Here is a 22,398-nt window from a genome sequence, read left to right as displayed (position 1 = left end):
CCTGTTGCTGTAGTCACTTTCCTGTCTAGTCTCTAAAAGCTGCTTCACAATTTGAGTTCCCTCTTTTCTCCACTCTAAGCCGGTTACACATACTTTGTGCCATTTACTTGATTTACCCCTCCCTTTCACACAACGGAGTTTTGAAACTTGTCAGAAGGGGTTTCGCATGAGAGTGGTGACTTAGAATCATGTGGAAAGTCGAGGAAGACTTCTGATACCCTTTTACCAAATTCAAAAACAAATTTGTGGTCACTTTTCTGTGACTGATGCAGCAGTCTAGGTTAACTCATATGAATTCTCGCCCAGATGAAATGGTCCATGAAAAGCCAGCTTTGACTAGCATCTTTTGAATATAATTTGCATTCCTGTGGCTAGCTACATCTGTCATCCCACAAGGGAACAGAAATAATACCATATAGCCTGTGAAGGGGACCAATGTGGCCCTAGTTCTGAAGTTCAGATATTGAATATTTGCAACAAACTGCTTGTGACCCATTCATATAGGAAAACAAGTGCCATGCACATTTGGGAGTGACTTCCCAGATAACTAATACTTAGGAGAATTTCACACTCTGCTCATGAACATTTTGTAAATGGAGGTGAAGTTCAGTTAACAAATGTGGTGGTCTGAATAATCCGCTCAGCCTGGATGCTGCTAATGGCTGAACAGTTTTAAAGAGAAAATATTTAAATATTATGGTTTAGAATTTTTACTCTCTGTCACTTCTGATGCTCGGTAAGCTGCTGCCATTACCCCGGCACTAAGGGGTTTTTATATGCCATTGCGAGGAAGAATCTGATAAAATGCACTATCAGGGGGAACGGCTGGTAACTGCTCTTTGGCCCCTGAATCTTTTTGGGTGATTTTAGCACTAGTGCCATAGTCCTGAGGACTGGTACTGCTAGGGGATGATCTGGGGGAATTAGAAAAGGGCTGCAGCTTTCATTGTATTGTCTGCAAAATGTTGTTTTTTTTTTTTTTAAAGTCTGTTCAGGGCCAATGTATGGAGAACAAGTAGCCCTCCTACATGATTGGTAACTGTGTTATTTTTGCCACACTGATGGTAAAGGGTGGGAAGAGCTATTATCCATTCCTGGGCTGACAGTTTCTTCAATAATCTCTTTTGCTGCACTGGCAAAGCCCAGATGGCCTTTGGAGCATGTGTGAGGCAAGTAGTCAGGGGGAACTTAGTTCCTGCTTGTTGCCCCATTGGTGCATTTCTCCGTCTTTGTTCACTTCACTTCTAAAGGGCTCAAGTCTCTACCAAGGAGCAAGGATTAATCCAAGAGCAGAGAGAAATGATCAGCTCTGTAAAGCAGTGGTTGCTCTTGCCCTCCTCCCATTTGGAAGGTAACCTGCTTCTCTCTAATGAATGGAGGAGGCTATTCCTGCCTTATCCACCCTTTAGAAGGTGGTGGCCCCGTGTCGGGCCGTGCGTTGCTGAAGAAGGACTTGTGCTGTGGGGACAGAGTTTTTCAGTTTTTTGTACAGAGCTGGACACGTGCTCTTGGCTCAACAATTTACGGCCCGGGCTCTCTGGAAGTGCCTGGGGTAACTCCCAAGCTTGTGACAGCTCCTTTGTTCCCTTCTGTGTTCTCCAGCCCTCCAGGTGCAACGGCTGCGTTTCCCCAGGGAAGTGGAGTTGAGGAGAGCTGAGTTCTGCTCCTCTTCTCTTTGAATTCCTCGGGGACCCAGTTTACTTGGGACCCATCCCCTCAGGCCCAGTGTCTAAGGGAGTGGATTCTCTTTAAGAGCCCGCTCGCTGGCTTGGTTTGAGGGCACTGGAAGGCAGCGTAACTGTCTGATTCTGCAGCTGTGACTGAGTCCACAGAGCTCCTTTGGCACCACCCTCACCAGGACTCGGACTGCGGGTCTTTCCGTATCCAGAAACTCGTGATTGCATTTTAATTCTTAAAAATCCCGTTGGCGGGAGCCAGGTCCAGGCGGGCCAGGCCAGAGACTAAAGTTCAGCAGCATCCACATGGGAAGTTGTGGAAGGGTCAAAACAGAACACGTGCCCTTGTTCTATAGACGCGGTGCGAGGCCTGGATTTCACGGAGCGCTCCTAAGATGAAGTCTGAACCTCAGGGCACCTGAGCTCCTCTTTGCTTGAGGTTGCGTCTCCTTTTAAGCATTGCCTATGTTTGTTTTGTGCCTCTCAGCTTCAGTATGTTTTTTGCCTCTCTCTCTCTCCCTCCCTCCCTCCCTGTAGCAAAGTGGGATTGTAACATCTTGAGGAACCCCGAGATAGCTGTTCTGGTGTGAAAACAAAACCCGCACCAGCATGCCGAGACTTAACACATGAGGCAGCTTTAGCGACAGCAGTTGTAATGAAGGGGGCAGGGATGGGTGGGGGACAGGATGTGGAGTTTCGCCACCTCCAGGTTCATCAAGAGACACTGATTGCTATCTGACAGGGGCTGTCTTCCTGTGTGTTCCTGCCGCACTGTTTCCTTTCAGGTCCCGGAACATATCTCTTGCTTGCATCTGAGTCGCTTCCTCTGCCATTATCGTTTTATGCTATAAACCATTTGCGGAGTAAATTTGGTATGAGACTGCATACTCAGCAGCTGCCTTACTGAGTGCGTAGGTGTTCGCGTCATGCTAGCGGCTGTCCTTGTCACCACCTCTGCTGGCATTTTCGGGGGAGATGCCCGGATTGAACTCCTGGCAACAGCCCCTGCAGCACAGGGCTTGAGATACTTCGGTGAGGAAGGTGTTGTGCAGCTTGCCTTGCTGCTGCCCATGCTGCACCTGACTGTCGGTTTAAAGCACTGGTTGTGTTTTAAGGAACAGGTGAGGCTAGAATAGCTTAGAATCATAGAATCAGAGAATATCAGGGTTGGAAGGGACCTCAGGAGGTCATCTAGTCCAACCCCCTGCTCAAAGCAGGACTGATCCCCGACTAAATCATCCCAGCCAGGGCTTGTTATGGACATGCTGAGTCTCTACGAAGTAGATGCAGGGTTACGTGAAACATGAGGAAATCCAATAAATATCCAGAACTTTTTTTTTAGAGAAAGAAAATAAGCACTCAGCAGGCCGTTTTATTTGGCACTGCACAGATGAATCTTCAAATGGCCCATTATTCCTTTAGGAAGCTTGTTGTCTGCATTCAGGGCTTAATAGAATGTGTATTTGTGCACGGTCCCTATTTATTTTTTACTTTTAGATTTTATAAGCCTTGAAATATAGGTAATTACCTACAATGCAGGGCCTTTCCAAGGAGCCGGCTATTCACTGCTCTGCATGATTTGGCACCAGGAAAGCTTGCAAAATTGCACTCTGCACTTCTTTTAAACACCTGCATTTGTTTAATGGTCTGCCAGTTTGGAAACTCGCCTCCTCGAAGCCAAAAGAAGCATAGTTCATCTTGATTGCCAATTCTAGCACGTCTGTGCCAACCCTAACCTGTGCTTGCATAATGTGGAGTGCTTTACAGAAACTAGAGTTTTGTTGTATGATAAAGTGGGATAATAGCGCAGAGGTGAGGCTGCATCTCCCTAGCCCTGGATTATGTAGAAGTGTATCCCTTCTCTGTGTGTATCCTTTGATCAGCTTGCTCCTTGTCCCAGGCTCTTACAACATGAATGACTGATAACAAAAGAAGATTTTGCTGCATTAAGCATTTGTGCCTGGCCCTGGGGGTGCTAAAAACAAGCAGCTGGTTTCCAGGTTGTGTTCATGGCCAAGTGAGTTCAAAGCAAAACCTGAGAACCCACAAGTTGTTGTAGCACTGAGACATTTCTCAGTGGGGAGATAATTGCCAGCAATTTGGTTCAGATTTGGGTCCAGGAGAGTTACAGACCAATAACAACAACACTGTAATCACAGCGACAGAAGGAGCTGGGATTTCTCAAGGGCTTCTGTTCTGCCATGGCTCTGGAGGTGGATCGTGCTGGCGAGAATGTAGCTGTGCCAGGAGCATGGGATGAAAGGGTTGGACTGGATTAGGATGTGTCCTGCCTTATTGGTTTTTCTGATAAATGCAAAAATGGCAGGGGTAGGAGTATGAAGATGGGCCCCTGTGGAATCCATAACTTAGCTCCTCACCGTCTCTCTGCCTGGAGAGGAGGCCATTCTGCACAGCAGGGTGGTGGCTCCTGGGTGAAACCTAACCCTGGGTTCTCAGACTTTTTCTTCCTGGGGCCCCCAACACGCCATAAAAATTCCTCGGCCCGCCTATGCCCCAACAACTCTTTTTCCGCATGTCCAGTAACTTCCGGTGTTAGGGGGTTAGCGAGCCAGGCCGCTGCCCGGAGCCCCACGCCACAGGGGGCCCCAGGAAGATTTGTTGCTCAGGCTGGCGCTTCAGCCCCGCCTGGTGAGGCTCGGGCTTCAGCTTTCTGCCTTGGGCCCCAGCGAGTCCAGTGCCGGCCCTGCTCTCTGGCTTATATCCCCTGAAACCTGCTCGCAGCTCCCCAGTGAGAACCACTGACCTAAACTGCAAGTTGTGAAACCCTTGGTGTGAATTTTTTTTCTTTCTCTTCCCTTGGAGGAGCAGAAAGCTGACATTGCCTTGCCTCAGAGGAGTTCGTGCCTGGGTGTTTAGAGCCCCCTGACTGGATTAGAAGGGCATGTGTACAAGTGGGACTGTCGTCCGTACACAGTGTTGCAGCACCCAGTTCTGGCATTTTGCTTTTTTCTTCCGGATATTTCAACTCTATCCTGACGCTGCTTCTGCAAATTTCCTGAAGCTGAGCCCGTAGGTAGGACGTTTAAACATCCTGCCATTATTCATGGTTTGGGTTCCTTTCAATGAATTCAGGGATGTTTTGATCTGAGATCATTGATGGCTAAAGCAGAGATCAGGACTGTTAATGAAAATTCAGTATATTTATTTCATAGCCTTTTGAGAAAACCGACAGTCGGTGTGTCTAACCACCACTATTTTGCCTGAGTAACTGACCGCTCATTAAAACTGCGTTTGTGAAGACAAACCCCATTCAATAAAGGGAAATGGGTGTTGTGCTAAATGTCACTCCGTTCAGAGTTCAGTAAAATTGAACAGAATGCAACAATAATGTAAAGCCTAGAAGTAAGTACATCTTTGCTCATCTGTTCTGGTCACAAATCCAAATGCAGAGCTTCTGGCTGAATAGTATTTTGATAAATGATTATTTGAGCGCTTATTGTTCACTGTGCATTTCCAGTGTCCTTGGTGCTGCATAATGCTTAGAGGAGGGACAAGATCCTTTCCACAAGGGCCTTGAAGTCTAACTGGACACATAATGTCTCTGATATTTTTTTCCCCCCGGAGGTGCTAAGCGTCCACAGCTTCTGCTAGTGAACATCAGGCCAGGTGACCAGAGGAAGGTCTGCTGTGTGCATAGAGGTGTGTGGACACATGTCTGTGAATTTCTGGTGGTGTTCCATGCCTGCCTGTTGGATTCCGGTGGTAAATGACACAGCAAAAGAGCCAGATGGCTCTCCCCACAATGACGCTTCAGCACATTCTCGCGGATGTTCATGACATTCCAAAAGCACTAAAACGTGACGGCGATTAGCTTTTACTAGGTAACCAAAGCTTAATTGAGCGCTAGAGTAAGGGCTCAGTCAGCTTCGCAAACTGTCCTGCAGAGGCTGGTTCTTTCCACTCTTTCTGCACATCAATGCAGCCACCTCTAAGGTGCTGATTAATAGCACCCAGGAGCACTGCAGCAATTTGGGGCAGATGCTGAAGAATAAATGTTTGTGTGCACAAGGAGGAGGAAGTCTTAAGGAGGCAGAATTCCCAAACTGCAGTTTGCCAGGACTTGCTGTGTGATGTCTCTGCGCAGCCTTAAAATGGAGATAATAATACTGACCTTTGTAAAAGGCTCTGCTATCCATGGATTTGAGGGGTTTACACCCCAATACTGACGACAAATGTCAGGATTTTTTAAATGACCATAACTGTCATTGCCTTGTTTTTCCCTCTGGTTCAGTATCCGGCACCCTCGGTAACAGAGCGCCCCGACACTGGAGATGCTAATAGGGTTAGGTGCATTAGCAGATCTGCAGTCCCAGGCTGTACCAGGAGCTGACAAAGGGGCCTTTGAGCGGTTGCAGTTTGCTGCCTTGGGAAATAAAAGATTTTGTTGTTTTTCATTTAAATTTGTCTCTTTGGATTTTCTGTTACAAAAACAGCCCTTAATTTGCAATTGCCAGCTCCTGCGCGTACAGATAAGGGAGAGCTGGTTCTTAGCACTTGGAATGTGGATTTGAAAAAGCTTTTGGCAGAAATAAGTGGTTTTATCTAGCAGCCCCTTTGCCACACACAGGTGCAGAAGACAAACTTTAGCCTTCCATCTGTGTGGGGAATGTGTTGCGGTTAAACCACATTAAACCATGATTTGGGGACTTCAGTAGCTCAGACATAGGTTAGGGGTTTGTTGCCTGCGTTGTGCAGGAGGTCAGACTAGACGATCATAATGGTCCCTTCTGACCTTAAAGTCTATGATTCTATAAGGTTTTGGGGAGCAAGGTAGAATTTGTACCAAAAAAAGCTAGTAAATGTGAAGACCCTTAATGCTGCGTGTAAAGATGACTCAAATGAGGCTTGTCCCAGCAGCCAGAGGTGTGTGTGACAGGTGGTTCCTGTACTTCCAGTCATTTTTATTTTTAGTGTCACATACGTTATTGGCTCAGGCTCAGTGTAAGAAAACCGGCTGAGTCGTCGTCCTATGTTCTGTTTGTCCCACAGAGGATTTTTGACCTGTTGTGTTAGGCTATCCAGATGCACAACTCTTGCTGTTCAACCTGACGGACGTTTCCAGACTGCGTAGTGCACTCGTGGACTGTCCAGCATGTGTCTAGTGCTAGTCCTTGAGTCACTGCTATTTCATTTCTGTCTGCTGAGTGTTTTAGGGAAGGGGGCGGGAAAGGAGAATTTTAGTGGGGGAGATTGGTTTACCGTACTTTACTCTTGAGTATTTGTATACCATAGAATCATAGAATATCAGGGTTGGAAGGGACCTCAGGAGGTCATCTAGTCCAACCCCCTGCTCAAAGCAGGACCAATCCCCAATTACCGTCACTCTTTTTCCCCTCACCGCGTAGTTACCATGTATAAACTATTTCCCATGTACTGGACTTGTGATTAAGTGCTTAATATGGGAACCGCAGAAACAGAAGAGTCTGAGACTTTATTGCGGTCAGCATCTTTCTTCATTATTTGTTGGACGGTTTCCATTCCGCGAATCAAGAAGCTAGAAAAGCTGATGTATTTGTTTGAGGGGGAGGAAATGATCAAGTAGGAAAAAGTTTTAATTGGTGTTACTGTGTATAGCTGTTCGTCAGTGCCCTAAACAGAGAGCTCAAATCCAGAACCTTGAATATTGTCAGACTGTGCTCAAAATGGTCCGACCGAGATAACTTTACCATTGATTGATTCCACATTTCTTTGGTGCCCTAGAGTCTGCCCCAGTTTCATACACACTCTGTCAATTTCAGCATGGCCTCTCTTGGTGTGTTCTCATTAGGGAATGTAATTTGAACTGGTCAAAAGGTTTCCTGGCAGAGGTACTTGTCCGTCTTGGAGATGCTCTTGTTCTGGTCTGTTGGTTCTTGTCATGCCTTCATCAGTGTAGTATCTGAGCACCTTCCAGTCAGACATTGTGTTGTGGTGAACATCTGTTACGTGTGGTTTGCTGGGTCTGATGGAGAGGATTGTGTGTGCAATGGAGTGTTCTGTTTTGGTAGGATTTGGGGGGCTTATTTTTAATGGCCATGCTACTGTGTGTGTTAGCGAAGGCTGGTTAAAGCGATGCATCTTGCACTAGGAGAGGAGATGTTAGTTTTGGATGGTCCTTAATTTCTCGAGGAGTTCATTCCAGTCTTGGCACGGCTCCTGAGAAAGCTCTGTGTCCTGCCCCAAGAAGCTTTACCATGGGGCCAGAGGAACAAGAGTTGTCGACTATGGTCCTTATCCTAGAGTTGCCGGCTTGTTTATGTATCCTGGGCCCAGACCATTGAGCACCATGAAGATACGATCTGAGACCCCGAAGTTTACTTTTTGTGTCTTGTATTTCTCTGTGGTGTAGTCTATATTCTCCTTCATTATTAACAGTTCTTAATCATAGAGCTGTGAAATGTCCAGTAATTATACAGCATTAAAATAGAATGAAATGAGTGCCATGCAGTGAACCTGTTCCTAGCACGCTGTCCCTTTTCACCTTTCTTGATAGCTATGTATTCAGCACTTGCTAATCCTAGAAGCATAACTCTTAGAACTGTTAATCTGAAGCTTCTGTATTGGTTTGTATTTCTCATCCAGCTGACTGCACTTGAATGCATTGTTTTGGCAGCGTGGGTAAAGTCTCAACGTAGTTAAAGGTGCAGCAGGACTTAAGAGATGAGAAGTTTCAGAGTAGCAGCCGTGTTAGTCTGTATCCGTAAAAAGAAAAGGAGGACTTGTGGCACCTTAGAGACTAACACATTTATTTGAGCATAAGCTTTCGTGAGCTTCATCGGATGCATGCAGTGGAAAATACAGTGGGGAGATGATATACACACAGAGAACATGAAACAATGGGTGTTACCGTACACACTGTAACAAGAGTGATTAGGTAATTCCCATCCCAGAAATAATTTGTTCTTGTGCCACTTTTGATCAGGCTGGTATCCAACCGCTAGGAAAGCGGATAATGGTTGCAGAAGAAAGGCTTTTGTATGCGACAGCAGCACATCTGTGGGGTTGCAGCTGTGTGTAGACACTTCCTGTAGCGACGGAAGGTTTTTTTTCGGGGGGATCAGTGTAGTTAATCCACCTTTGGCTAGGTCAGTGGAAGAATCCTTCCGTCGATCTAGCCTTGTCTATACTGGGCATTAGGTAACCTAACTACAGTGCTTAGGGCATGAAATTTTTCATGGTCGTGAGCAATGCAGTCTAATTTTTAGATGTAGACCAGGCTGAAGACAGAGTGAGCTCTGCAGGAGAACTGGATGAAGTGCAAAATCTGTCTTTCTGGGGAGATTAATTGGAGCAGATAGAGTAATCCAAGGGGAGGTAAAGGCAGGGAATGGAAAAGCAATGGTATGTGGAAACATATGTTAAACCCTGTGTAGCCTGAAAACTCAACCTGGAGGGGAGTTTGAGCAGCTTCACCCTCACAGAGCAGAGGCTCATTAGCACTTTAAACAAACTGCAGAAGAGGAGGAAGGAAATGGCTCAGATCAAAATAGAAGGAAACAGTTTCCCAAACCTTAGACCTAGTCTACACTTAAAATTAAGGAGTACTTGTGGCACCTTAGAGACTAACCAATTTATTTGAGCATAAGCTTTCGTGAGCTACAGCTCACTTCATGAGCTGTAGCTCACGAAAGCTTATGCTGAAATAAATTGGTTAGTCTCTAAGGTGCCACAAGTACTCCTTTTCTTTTTGCGAATACAGACTAACATGGCTGTTACTCTGAAACTTAAAATTAAGATGGAGATAGCTCTGGTGCTCAAGAGGGTGAAAAGTCCACACCCCCAAGCACTGTAATTATGCCGACCTACGGAAGAGTGCACCATGAAGTGGAGTTCCTATAGCAGAGCCAACCCCCTTCCATCGCTGTAGTCTGTGTCACACTGTCTGGAGTGGTTCATGGCCGGGGCAGTGCCTACTTCAGGGAAAACACCCCAAACTGGGGGTATTTTCTACAATTAAATTTCACCAAACTACAAATGTGAATTCCTGGATTACTGTAACAGTCTCACCATGGAGTCACAGACAGTCTCCTTGGGCACTGCATCTCTCTTGCCACCTAGGCAAGCTGGACTTATCGATAAATGGTCACTTACACCAAAAATTGCAAAATATTCAGGTTGTTCTGAGTCCCAAGAGACCAGTCACTTACCCAGATCAATGTATACCTCAGCTGTCACACCAAAGACAACACTGGTGGCCAATGCTGTAATAAACCAGCAAAAAGTTTATTAACTAGGAAAAAGGAATCAGCGTTACTTACAGGTTAAAGCAGGTAACATCTGTGTACAAATGACTTCTGAAAGGTGGCAGAAATGCACTAATTTGTCAGCTGTCTTTTCAGGGCTAACCCATGACAAGCAGCCTGGCGGTCTCTTTGCTTATGTTTAGGAATCTTTGCCCCTCAGAGGCCAGACAGCATGAAAGAGACACAGTCTCTTCTTGTCAGGAATTTTTATCCTCTCCACATGAGTCCAAAACTGATTGGATGAGTTCATCGTAGGTCTCCCCTTCCTGGAGGGAGTTAGGAATGCAATCAACAGGGCCTCTCTCCTTTGATGCTACACAATGGCTCATCTGCCTGTCAGTGGGCCCTCTTGATCACTTTATCTTAATTAATGCTTCTTATCATGTTTGGTGAGTTACACAAATACTGAGATTTACAATGCAAACACTCAATACTGCTTGATACCCTTGCAGAGGTTATAAATGAGATCAATACATGCCGCATCCTACAAGCATTTTATAAAGTCTAAACACATTCCTATCAACTTAACATCTAATATCTGTGTTTAACAGTGCTAACGCACAGGTGAGCCAGACTGGTTTCCAGCTATGAATTGGTCAGTGTTCAGAGAGGCCTAGGGGCCTTAGCCTGAGCTGGCACCTGGTCCGCCAGCATCACAGTCTCTGTGCTGTGGGGTTACAGTGGCATAGCTGAGCTCCATGGCTATGCCTCTGTAGCGCCAGTGTAAACAGGCCTTTGTTTCTTCATATGGAGTCGTTAGACTCCTACAGCTGTAACATGCACACACCAGCAACGCCTGCATTTCCCCAAAGTTCCCTTGAGCTCAGGTTGCCTGGGCAGATATAGTTTAAAACCTGATGAGAAAAATGGGGGTAACAGGGCTGAGGACAACGTAGGAATTACCATGTTACAGAAGAATGGCCACACTGGGTCAGATCAGTGGCCCATCCAACCCAGTACCCTGTCTTCCGACAGTAGCCGGGGCCTGATGCTTCAGAGGGGATGAACAGAACAGGGCAGTTTATTGAGTGATCCATCCCCTGTCGTCCAGTCCCGGCCCCATCTTGTCCTGTCACACCAGGTATCACACAGGAAGGTACAAGACTCACATGAGATCCGAAGGATGGGCACACACAGCATTGTCCTTGGCTGAGGGGCAGAGTGAGGGGAGGGCCACCAGCAGTAGGTTTGTGCCTGTTTGTGTTAGTGGCTGCAGGTTCTGCTCTCTAACCCAGAGGGGTGCTGTGACAGCATGCCGTGCTATGACATGGCAAGAAACCAAGACAGTGGGGAGCTGAATATGGGAGGGTGAAGAGAGAACGTGGTATTTGACTGTGCGGCATGCAGCTGCTGTAGGATAAAATGGGTATGTTCCCCCAGCCCTTCGATCGATGGGTGTGTTCCAGGAGGTGGTGTGACATCAGGTTTAGTCTCATGTATTAATGTTCTATTTTGTAATCGTTTTTTGAAAAAAAAAAAAAAAACCAAAAAAACCCCTAAATGATTTAAAATAGAAGAAAAGGGATCACTGGTAAGTCCTGGTTATTTGAAACCAGGGTTGACTGGAAGTCCTGAATTTCTCTCTAAAATCAGAGTGTCTTTTGTGTGTGTGTGCAAAATTCTGATTTTTGGAGATAGTCCCCCAGCCCACTTGGAGAACTGGGCTTGACTGTCACCAAAATGCAGCAGAGTCGGTAGTCCTCAGCTAATAGATACTTAGCTCCTGTAACTCAGGCATTTCTGTTTGTAAGAGGCCCCATTTCTGATCTGTAATCCTTGTTAGCCAAGGATAGTGCTTTACAGAACAGCTAGCGTACAGTAGCAATCCACGTGCCACAATTGGAGCTTTTATAGCAAGTGCAGAATTGGATATTGTTGCATTTGGCAGATAAGATTTTATCCTCAGAGAATTTTGCTTGGCAATTTGGTGGAATTTTGCTCGGCAGTTAACTGAGCTGGAAGCTACATCTGGTAGGCAGGATACCAGGAACACGTCTGGAGAGGCATGATTCATGGTTGTGTCCCCACTCGCTGCTGCACAGATCAGTGACTTTTCTTGCAGCTTTTAATTCCTGCTCCAGGAGGCTCATTCATAGAAGATTAGGGTTGGAAGAGACCTCACAAGGTCATCTAGTCCAACCCCCTGCTCAAAGCAGGACCAACACCAACTAAATCATCCCAGCCAGGGCTTCCTCATAGCCCATGCAGACTCCGTGGGAATCACAGGAGCACTTGAAACATTGTATGCAGCCTGGTCTGCACTTAACACTTATATTGTCCTGGTGACATTGGTCAGGGGTGTGAGAAAAACACCATTGTGCCTTCTAAAGCCCCAGTGTAGGCTCAGCTATATTGACAAGAGAGTCCTTCTGTCAGCATAGCTACCATCCACTGGGGAGCTGGTATCCTGACCAGACAGAAAAACTGCTTCTGCTGGCATGTACAAGGGTGCTATGTCAACCTAAGCATGCTGGTACAGGCTCCGTTATGTAGACATAGCCTAAGCCTGTGTCTACACCATGGGGAATGTGGGGGTGTACCTATGCCAGCATACCCCTGTAGATGCAGCCTGTGCTAATGGGAGGGATTTTCCTCCTGGGTAGGAATACCACCTCCCCGAAGAAAATTAGCTACGTAGGCACGGCTGCGTCTGCACTGGGAACTAGGTCCGCGAGCTACATCGGTCAGAGGCGTTTTTCTATGTTGACCTCACTTTTAAGAGTTCACCAGGCCTAAGTTTTCATCACCATTGGAGCTGTGTGTGTTGGGAATGGACAGGGAGGGGAGTGGTCCCTCGCTCCGGATAACTAACCCACAAAGCCTTTAACTCCAGGGGGGCTGGGCTGTTGTTTTGACGTGCCAGTGGTTTTCTAAAGAGAGTTTCCTTGCAGGTTATTCTGATTCTTTCCATGTCAGCTGCTGGGTTTTTTTTTCAATAGGTTCCTTCTATAGGGAAGAGTTCCTTTTCTATTTTCTTTCTCTTCTGACTTTGGACTCCTCTCATAAGGTGTCCGTGCCTCCTGAAACCTTTCTTTGCAAAAGAGATGATATTTCTAAAGTTCTGGGCACAAGATTGTCACCTCTCTCCCCCTCCCCTCTCTCCCTTCCCTGACAGCTGTCCATTTCACAATTTGGTTGCTAGACCTTTCTAGGGGATTATGGGTCAGTAAGTGAATTTGTGTTCAAAGGGAATATGACAAACTTGAGGTTGGCATGTTGAAATCTTACTCAGTGCTACAAGGGATGGGGAATGCCTCAAAAAGAAAAAATGAACCTAACCCAAATTTCTGCTGCCTCACTCACTTTGAGTGCAAGGCCCTGGAAGTATTCCGGGGGAGCTGGCGGGGCGCAGGATGGGTGGAGAAATTTCCCTTTGTCTTGGGCACACGATTTCTGTAACTGCTGGGAGGTCACGCATGTTGGCATGCATGAAGTTGAGACAGTCTCCGCGAATTTCCTGCTCCAGGAGGTTTGTTCCTTGGATCCTGTCCATAGACTAAATGCTGGAATCTCAGAAGCAGTTGGATGGACGTTTTTAAGAGTCCGCGTGTGCTCCCCATCCACCAGAAGCTGGGAAAGGAAACGTTTGAGGGACCGATGCATCTTGGCCTCAATGGGGAAGGCAACGTTCTACTCTGAGGCTGGGAGTATTCATAACCATTTCCGTAGCATGCCTCCCCTGGTAGCTGAGCGTTTGTGGTGTCAGGTGTGAACAGCCAGGACCCCACATGTCCCCTCTGGTGAATCACAGGATACTGGCCGATGTGAAGGTGCGACAGAGTCAGCATCTCCAGTGCTGCAGCAGATGCGTTCTGCGTCGGTTTACAAAGTGTTTGTAGCTAGGTGGGTAACTGGGCACGATGGTGACTGTTCAGTGCCGCTGGCTGCTGAGCGTCCTGCGTTATTGAATATCTAGTTCCCAAATGCACTGGCTGATGTGTGTGTCTGCTGGGACCAGCCTGAGATGTACGTAGAAAGCTTAAAATAAAATAAAACCAAAACTTAGCTGTATGTCCTGCTTCTCACTATGTAGAAGGCACCCAGTACCCAACGTGAGGCAGAGCTGGCTCTTCTGGGAACGTTTAAAAAGGGAAAAAGAAAAGGAGGACTTGTGGCACCTTAGAGACCAACCAATTTATTTGAGCATGAGCTTTCGTGATGCATCCGATGCAGTGAGCTGTAGCTCACGGAAGCTTATGCTCGAATAAATTGGTTAGTCTCTATGGTGCCACAAGTACTCCTTTTCTTTTTGCAAATACAGACTAACACGGCTGCTACTCTGAAACCTGTTAAAAAAGGAAGAGACCCCAGTGGCTGTGACCCGTGTTCATGCAAGAAACAAATTAAATCAAACCGCTGGTTAGGGGCCACATCTAGCTGTGCTAGTCAGTGCTTCTGTTCAAGCGACATTGCCTGAGAGATGCCGGGGCAGCGAGAACTGGAAGCTGTGCCACACTGACGAAGCACCTGTAAAAGAAGAAACGGGTTGGGGAGAGTTAAAGGACATCGTACACAAATGCAGTGTTTGGTTTTATTTCAGCAGAGCAGGGGATGACAGCTGATTCCAGCGGTTTGGCTCTGCTGCTCCAACAGCCGGTCTCCCATGGGCTTTTTTAACTTTAGGTACTTTAAAATGAATAACCTGGTTTGAAAGAAGCGCATGCTTACAGTCAGCGTTCTGGAGGGCAAGTGGAAATCAGCATGCTGGAGCCATACTCTGAACACGCTTGATACATGATAAGCTAGTGTCACTCTCTTCACTTGGAACAGGAGAAAATAAAGTGGAAAATGCTGCAAATTGGTGGGTTTTTTATTATTTCAAAAACGTTTTAGCATTGAGAAGGATAATAAAATGTTTTCTAATCACAGCAGCCCTGAGGCAATAAACAAACAGTACATTTGTGCTGTAAAATGTCTGTCAAATCTTTGTTGATTTGATTTAAAGCCTGTTACAGCAGCCTGGCTTTGTTTGTGCATCCCTGACCAGACTCTCTTGGGAGCTTGGATAATGCTCTAAGAGTACTCATCTGTGAACATTCTTCATGGCTCTGGGTTTTACCTCTCAATATTTCTTAGCAACAGACTCAAGTATTTGAAGCCTGTGCTCGCTCTTCTGTAATCTGTAGATCAAAGCCATCAAACCTGTTCTTGCAAAGTATTTAAAAATGGAGGTAAGCCCCTCCATATGTCCCAGTGTCAGAGGTTGTGCTTGAGGTTTGAGTTCCACAGAGAAACAATCCTAAAATCTAAAATACCTTGAGCCGCTGCAGTTATGAACCAATGCCTTCCACGTGCAGCAAGATGCAAGGCTGTTTCAGGTGTGAAGTTGATATTGAAAAGCTGCTCAAGTATAAATATGACCAAAGGGAAATAGAACACGAGAAATATCCTGAGGTTATTGCATTGTTTAGCATCTTCTGTCCCAAAGCGTTCCAGAGCGCTTCACGGATTGTGGACCCAGTCCTGCAACTGGCTATGAACAGGGAGCCAGCGGCCTTTGTGCAGAGCATTTGAAGGATAGGAATGTGTGGCTCCAACCATCCCTGAATTGCAGCCATCTCTGGGCTGTAACTCTGCATTGGCTTGACTGCTATATAGTGGTGTTATGCAGTTTAGGACAAGAATTGAAGAGGAATACCTCGTAATGGAAGTTAAAGGAGGCGTTTTAGGTAGCTGGAGTGTATTTACTTGAGTTGGAATTTGGCTAGGACATCTTTGAGCAATGCTTTAAAGGAAAAAAGATAGAAGAAATCAGAGCTGTATACTGTCAGCTGAAATCTGGTTAATTTTAAAGTTAGGCTGTTTCAGGGGCTAAACAGGCCCTTGAGCCTCCTGATGATTTTAATGGCTTTACAATCCGATTTTTCTCTCCAGTCTGTGGTGTGAAAGATGTACATGGAGAGGAATTGTCTATGCACAAACCAATGAGACTGACTAGCCACAAAATACTGTTGAAGATGCAAAGAAGACAATCTGGGAAAATAAAAATGCTTTGTCAACTTAATGGGGACTTTTGAAGGTGAATAATACAGATAGGCGGCCAAATCCCATGAAAATTCTGTCCAATCTGGGCATCTAACTCCGTGAGGAGACTCACGTGTGACATGTAGTACGATACGCTTTTTGTTCCAGGAGATGGCCTGAAAGTAATTTTCTTTCTGGAATATTTGAACTTTGTGGGCTTTCCTCTTTGTAACTTGATTCTGTGTGTATGAAAGCAGCCTTGTGTCAGTGAGTGGCGTTCTTGCTGTCCCTGGGCTCAGTTAAATCAGAATGAAAAGCTTTGTACATCTCTCCGGCAGTCTGTAAGAAAGCGAAAACGTAGCTAGTTGAAGGATTTGTTGGGGGTGGGCCGCAAACATGCTCCTGGTCATTAGCTGTTGGGCAGTGGAGAATTCAGAGCTAACCTCTCTCCGTGTGTGTGGAGAAGGGATTCTCCAATCTCAAAACCAAGGTCCCAGTCCTGCCATTGACTAGACAAGGGTGTGCTTCTGCGTACAATTTCACTGCTGTCATGGCGGGGGGCCCAGTCAGTTGCAGGCGTCGGGCTGTAGCACCATTTTCTCAACCCCAAGCCTTCAAGAATAGACCAGGTAGGGTTCAGGGTATTATCAGCACAGCCAGGCGCTCCTGTGCCCAGAGTGGTGAGGGCAGGACAGGGCGTTGCTAGTTCGGCACTCCTCGGCCGGGCTCGCTGCATTTTGTATGCAGCATATGCAGGCGCCCTTGGTGAAGTTTTTCTGCTTTTCAAATCCCCTGTTGAGTGGTGTGGCCAGGACTCAGATGGCCCATTGAAATCAGCACAGAGATTTGAAAACAAAACATGCGTTTCTACTCCCTGCCTCCTGTGTCCCCCACTCCACCTGCAATTCACTCGGCTGCCTATGCCCCTCCCTCCTAACATCCTTTTGTCCCTTTTCTTGCTCACCTTTCCTCTCTTCTGCTCTGAAAACCTTTTCCTTGTTACAAAAACAACTTCTCTTTCTTCATTCAGGTCTCTTGAAACAAGCTTTATATGGTTAATCCACCAAAACGCGAAGGGGGCCGCGGGAACAAACCTATCTGCAGCAGTTCAAGATTAGACCTTTCACTTGCGTATTGTGTGGGTTCCCTGGGGTTGAAACAATAGATTGAGAGCTCCATGGGGCACAGACTAGTTTCCTCTGTGCTGCATGCAGATAGCCCTTAATGAATTTCCCAGCATCTGAGACACCCTTGAACAGGGCTAAACGATGTTTTAGGGGTAGTACTGCCCTTCAGAAGCAATTAAATTATGTTTAACAATAACTTCTCTGTGCACACAGTGGTGTTGTAGCCATGTCGGTTCCCAGAGCAGCTTTCAAGCTGTTCTTCAGGTCTGAGAAACTGTGAACTCGCAGGCTGGTCCCTCTCACCAACAGAAGTTGATCCATTAAAAGATCTCGCCTCCCCCACCTTCTCTTTCTAATAACTTACCTAGTGCTTGTCATTTTCAAAGTGGTTTACAAACACTAAAATGATACATTATCTTTTCCAACCATACAAAACCAGATAAAATTAATAGGCACCAGGTTGAATACAAACAAGGGGAAGTAATTTTTCAAACAACACACCGTTAACCTGTGGAACTCATTGCCATTGGATGTTGTAATGGCCTAAGTATAACTGGGCTCAGAAAGAACTAGATGAGTTCATGAAGGATAGGTCCATCAATGGCAGTTAGCCAAGATGGTCAGGGATGCAACAACAAGGTCACTATGACCCTGAGCCTCTGACTGCCAGAAGTTGGGAGCAGAAGCCGGGTGGCTAACTCCAATTGCCCCGTTCTGTATGCTATGCCTGAAGCTCTGGTACGGACTCCTGTCAGAGGCAGGACACTGGATTAGTTGGACCATTGGTCTGACCCAGGATGGTAGTTCTTATGTTCTTATAGGCAGTGCAGGCAGCAGTGTTTATAATTAAGGTTATCTGATGCTTTCCATTCTAAGACCCTGTTTTCAGTTGCTTGTAACTTTGTCAAACTATAACCGTTCAGACTGAAATTTTCCATTCTGGGTGTTTTCACAGTCTGAATTATTTGGGATGTTTCGGTTAAAATAGTTCAGCCTTTCCAGAGAACAAGGTTAGAGAAAAATACGTTGTCCTGTCCATATTAAAAATAAGACTGGCTGTAAGATTTTGTTTTAAATTTTATTTTGAGAAGATCTAGCACTTCCATGCTACAGAGGAGGGACTTGACATTTGGCAGGGAGAGTCACCCTGGTGCCATCTCTATCCAAATTTGCCCAAAGGTCGGCCAAGTTCTGAGCTTCTGAGTAACCCCAACTTGCACGCGCTCGGCAGGGATTTGTTTGACAGCGACATTCCCTGAAAGTTCTCTCTGCACTGCACACGCTGGTGACTTTGAGAACTGTAATTCTGACTGGTCATAGCAACGGTGGGTGGCAGGGCATGCGAGTTTTGAGCTATTCCTACTGGAGGTCCTGTCTTCACTACACCCTCCACCTCTAGTGGTCCCAGAGGAGCTGCGTTGCTGTTGAATCACGGTTATGACGTTTGTAGATTCAGCCTCATGGATTCGAACAGTTTTCGACTTTGTAAATGGATGTTTGTCCCCTTTATTTTTTTCCGGTTCTCTCTCTTCATCGTGCAACTCTCTAAACCTGAAGGCCTTTGCTGAGTGGTGGCTCTTGGAGTTCCCGGAAGAATGTCTGCAGTGCACCTGTTCACCGTCCCCTGCAGAAAGCTGCTCCTTGCAGCTCCGTGGGCCTTTCAGAGACAGGCTGCAGCTCCCTCCCCAGATCTGCCATGCCACTGACAGTGGCGGTGAGAGTTAATGACGGCCCATGAAAGCTGTAGGTTCCACTCCCAGTCCCAGATCTCTGCTGCTAATTTTTGTGGCTCATGCAAAGGAACGAAGGGGTTTAGCCTGGGCGGGTGTGGGGCAGGCCTCTGCACATCACTTTGCTGAACAGCCACCGCCCGCTCCTGGAGCCTCTGCTGCTATTCTAGTGCTGGGCTCCCGCTGTGAATCTGGGCCAATGCACCCTGAGCCACTGGGGTCTGGACGCTGACCCTTCTCAGTGACAGGCCTGGATCCTTGTCATGTGCCTTGGGACTGGAAATGCAGATAATTCTCTCCGCACCTCCGCCCTGCTCGGCCTCAGGCCCTCTTATTCTGTTTCTTTGTCAGCCAGAATGCACCCTACATTCAAACAGTTTTAACCAGAGTAGGTCTTAGGTCAGTTTATGGAAACCCAAACGTTAGCCCCTTATGTGCGATTTCTCTAGCTGGAATATCCTCTCTGGAGGGATTTTCTCTTTATTTGCACAGAATCTATAATAACAGGTTTCAGAGTAGCAGCCGTGTTGGTCTGTATTCGCACAAAGAAAAGGAGTACTTGTGGCACCTTAGAGACTAGCCAATTTATTTGAGCATCAGCTTTCGTGAGCTACAGTCTCTAAGGTGCCACAAGTCCTCCTTTTCTTTTTACAATAACAAGGTTTCCAAGAACAGTAAATGTGTGATCCATCTTGGCTGCAGATGTGTGGGGCTTGTCTACTACACAAACAATTCGTTCATGGCAAGCCCCCACTAGTCTGCTGTGCACTAACTGAGTGTGGACCCTGCTGATGCACATTAATCAATGCGTTACACTTTGATCTAGTCCTCTTCGAAACAGATTAGATCAAAGTGCGTTAATGAACTGTTAAGGCATGTCAGCAGGGTCCATGTAGACCAGCGATTCTCAACCAGGGGTACATGAACCCCTAGTGGTATGCAGGGGTCTTCCGGGGGGACATCAACTCATCTCGATATTTGTCTGATTTTACAACAGGCCCCATAAAAAGCACTAGCGTAGTCAGTACTAACTAAAATTTTATACAGACCGTAACTTGTTTATGCTGCTGTATATACTATACACTGAAATGTAAGTACAATATTTATATTCCAATCGATTTATTTTATAATTATATGGTAAAAATGAGAACATACGCAATTTTTCAGCAATAGTGTACTCTGATACTTTTGTATTTTTTATGTCTGATTTTTATAAGCAAGTAGTTTTTAAGTGAGGTGAAACTTGGGGGTATGCATGACAAATCAGACTCCTGAATGGGTACAGCAGTCTGGAAAGGTGGAGAGCCACTGATGTGGACCTCTGGCCTGTGGCAGGCTCTGGTGGTGAAGATTCATGCCCTAGCTTGCCATGAGCTAATTGTTTGTGTGTGTCCGTCCGTGTGATTCCATTTGTGTTGTGTAACAGCGCCTCGCGGGCAGGGTGGGGGCGTGTTTCATGCACTATGTCCCGTCACTGTCACTTATGAGCTATTGTGTGCATTTAGTCACAGGCCACTCAGAGTTCACCAAACTAGTTAGTTATATATAATATTAATAATGTACTCCAAAGCCTCTGCTGTTGGTTAGTAACTATGACAATCAGCTTCCCCCAGACCTAGGAGTTATTTGCTGAAGTTGTCTGCCCTGTGTTATGCAGGAGGTCGGGATCCCAATGGTCCCATCTGGCCTTGGAATGTGTGACTACGACGATGGGGCACAATACTTGGAATTTGGAATCCTAGCACTCAGTTGCTGGAATAACTGCTCTCTGTGGCTGCTGTGTATCTGAAGGAGAAGTAATTAGGGACGGTGGTACCTGAAGTTAACGAGGCAGTATGACAAATCCAATTTCCAGCACTAAGTACTTGCAAATCCATGTAGCCAGAAGAATAAACATCTCCTCTGGAGCATGAATAATCTAAAACTCCATCTAGTCACGTTGATGTAAATAAAAATCGTGTAATCTTTAATAGCTGGGGTGAGCCGCGTCTCGCGTTCTGGCAAGCTGTTTTTTAATAGACAGGACCTACAGTAGAGCTTACTCCTTTTATTTTAATTTTGTTCTCAGTGGATCAGTGCACCAGCTTGTCTCTTCTGGAGGGCTGGGTAAAAAGTAGATTGTCATATGTGGAGAGCGGCTCCACTCTTCATGGCTCGTTGTCCCCCTCACACGGCAAAACTGTCAGGCTCTTGCAGAGAGATCTGGGTGGAGTTCCCCCGCCAGGCTTTTCATTAGCCCTAGAGCAGAGGCAGAGCTGACTGCCTTGTTCCACTCACACATCCTACAAATCGTTAGCAGTAATCCAGCGCTTCTGTACTGGCCCAATGCTACAGATACCGTCAGTCCGTTCTGTGAAGCAAGGAATGAAATCCCTGGTGCACAGGGGAAACTGAGGCAAACAAGTGCCTGCCTTTCAGTGGTGCTGAGTGCCCAGAACTCCAGTTGAAGTTAATGGAGCTGTGGGTGCTCAGCACCTCTGACAGCCAAGCCCCAGGTCTCGGGGGAACCTGTCTCAATGTCCAGTTGGGAAGGTGAGGTGCTGCACTCCGACCACGAGGACCTGCAGGGAGCTGTCTATGTGCTGGGTCGGTGTGTAGTGTTACCAAGTGTGCTCACCAGCCTATGGATGAGTGCATCATCGCCACCAGCAGCAGAAACCGAGGCCTGTCGTGTGCGTGGAGAGCTCTCCTGGCGTCCGTGCTTAGCTCTGCAGCAGAGGGTGCTCCAGAAATACTGTGGAGAGAATCCCGTCGGCGCTAATCCTGGAGCCAGGTGGAAATCCCCTTCCAGCCTAATAGGCCTGGTTGCTGTGTGCAGCCAAGTGGTATGTGCTGCTTTGTGCGTTTTTGCTCCCTTCTGTCTCTGCCCCTTCTCCACAGACCCTCCAGGCCCTTCACCCGAAAGGCGACTGGAGCCTGCCTTGCTGGTGCCCTGCAGAGGCACCAAACTTCTTGCAGCAGTTACGCTGGTAATGTTTTTATCCCTGGTTCAGAGCCATCTCCTGGAAACAGCATGTTGTTGTATGGTATGCAAAGAGGAAGCTAACAGTTGCAGATGCAGAAGACAGGGCTCCTTGGAAATCCAGGGGAGGGGTGCGTGTGTGCCCCGCGTGGATGCCTGTTTTGTTCCAATGTTAAGATCACTTCTTGTGGGTCTGCATGCTGCAGGTAGATTGTAAACGCTACTGGGCCCCAGGGAGTTTCCTGTGCTAAAATCAGTTTCACAGACAACAGGGTGAAGGAATCAACCTTGAGCAAAATGTGGAAGAGTTTGTCGTCGCCAGGGGAATCTTGCAGCTCGCTTTGCAGGGGCCTTTGCTGATGTTTTATTTTGCTCTGGGGTTCACATTCCCTTGACTTCGCTTTGAGTGTTATGCTCAAAGGAGCCTAATTTTCAAAGCAGAGCTTGCTCAGAATTGCAGATGACCTCAGTCAAAGCCGAACACTGAGCGCAGGTTTGCCAGAAAGGCTTGTGAGCCTCCGCAGCACTTGGGCTCTTGCCTGATTTCAGAGTTTGTAATGAAACGGGAGAGCAGGTGCTGTGCAGTGTCCTCTGGAGCAGGTGGCATGGTTCTGTTTACCAGTTGGGACTCTAATATAGTCAGTCTGCCATCCTCTCTGGCCTCACACATCCTGCCTGCTTCTGCCTGGCTCTTGC

At 46.7% G+C, this 22,398-nt stretch overlaps 1 protein-coding gene across 4 annotated transcripts in view; it reads left to right on the top strand.

The window, feature by feature from the left end:
- TPST2 (tyrosylprotein sulfotransferase 2) overlaps window positions 1–22,398 on the top strand; it is a 39,542-nt gene that overhangs the window by 4,876 nt on the left and 12,268 nt on the right. The window lies entirely within an intron of this gene.

Source organism: Eretmochelys imbricata, chromosome 15 (assembly GCF_965152235.1).
Source record: "Eretmochelys imbricata isolate rEreImb1 chromosome 15, rEreImb1.hap1, whole genome shotgun sequence".
Classification (NCBI taxonomy): Eukaryota; Metazoa; Chordata; order Testudines; family Cheloniidae; genus Eretmochelys; species Eretmochelys imbricata.
The sequence above is the reverse complement of the archived record's forward strand: the minus strand, read 5'-3'. Positions and strand labels throughout refer to the sequence as shown.